The sequence below is a fragment of the Nomascus leucogenys genome, chromosome 15, assembly GCF_006542625.1.
Source record: "Nomascus leucogenys isolate Asia chromosome 15, Asia_NLE_v1, whole genome shotgun sequence".
NCBI lineage: Eukaryota > Metazoa > Chordata > Mammalia > Primates > Hylobatidae > Nomascus > Nomascus leucogenys.
Window position 1 is genome coordinate 20,193,957 of NC_044395.1, and position 1,729 is coordinate 20,195,685.

The window sequence follows — 1,729 nt, forward strand, 5'->3', positions numbered from 1 at the left end:
AAAGCAGTCTTTGCATTTATCTTAGGGTTGGAGTTTCCCTACGAGCTTCATTGATCAAAAGCTGAAATCCTATTTGTGGCCACAGCGTTTCAGCTGGAATCATAAACCTCCCTTATTATGATCTGTTCCTGCCCAACCCACACCACAGAGCCAGAAGAAAAAAGCCATGAGGAAGCTCTGAAGTTTGTTTTTAGAGACTGGACATCTAATTGCAGCACTGGGTCACCTTTGGTTGAGGCTTTACGTATCTATAGACAGAGTGCTCTTCCATTGCTCATGCCTTTGTATGGTTTTCACTTGGGATTAGTCACCTCCACGGTAGCAGGAAAAGTAACTGAAAAATCAGAAAGAAGAAAAACAGAAGCCCTGAGTCCACAATTCCTGAAGGCCTGAGAATTGATTCAGCTGGGTCCTCTCAATTTTTGGAGTGCTTTCTTTGTAAACTTTCTCTTGCTCTGAACCATTGCACACATCAAGCAGTCCCACAGCGATTATTTAAATTCAATCTCAGGCCATAAGAGGAACAGCCACAGGTCTAAATCTCACTGCAACTTGAATATGTAACAAGGTAAGAGAATCCAAAAGAGCAAATTCTGTGGATGTAGGTATCATGACACTAAGGATTTTCAGTGGTCACAGCGCAACTACCTGCCAGGTGGCCCTGCTACCACCATATCACACGGGCCACACTCAGTATGCATTGCTCTGCATGAGAGTGTCTAGATATAGATCTCTATATACAGATATAGATAGATGATAGCTATCTAGATATAAATATGGATATATACATGTGTATACGTCATAGATATGTGTATCTTTATATACACATAGCATGTGTTTGTTTGCATCTAAGCCAGCACCTCTAGCCACCATACATCCCTCCATGTCTATATAACAGCATGGATATCAGAACTGTAATAACAGCATATTGGAGATTGGCACAGAGATTCGGTAGATAATTTTTAAAGAAATTTATTGAAAGACAAAAGATATGGATCCTGCCAATTCTTCCCCACTCCTTATAAGGCATGTTCTTCTCCTCTGCCTTGTGATGCAGTGTTATGACAGTTATAATAGTGTCCAGAATTTTTTTCAGCTTTATTGAGGTGCAGTTCGCAAATAAAAAATGTATATGTTTACAGTGTATAATGTGATGCTTTGATGTATGCAGACATTGTGAAGTGATTACTACAATCAAGCTAATTAACATATCCATCACCTAACATAGTTATTTTTATTTGTGTGGTGAGAACGTCTAAGATCTAGTCTCTTTGCAATTTTCAAGTATGCAATAAAGTATTATTAACTATAGACACAATGCTGTACAATAAATCTCTAGAGCTTATTCATCCCATGTATGTAAAGTAAAACCTTGAGTCTTCTCACCAACATCCCCTATTTGCCCCTCTCCCTGACCAGACCCTCAGCAACCACGATTCTACTCTATTTATATGAATTTGACATTTTTAGATTTCACATGTAAATGAGATAATGCAATATTTATCTTTCCATGTTCTGTGTCTGGCCCATTTCACCCAGCATAATGTCCTCCAGGTTCACACATGTTGTTGCAAGTGACAAGATTTCCTTCTTTTTTAAGGCTGAGCAACACCCAACTGTTTATTTGTATATATGACACAATTTCTTGATCAGTTCATCTGTTGATGCATACTTAACGTTGTTTCCGTATCTTGGCTACTGTGAATATTGCTGCAATTAACATGGGAGT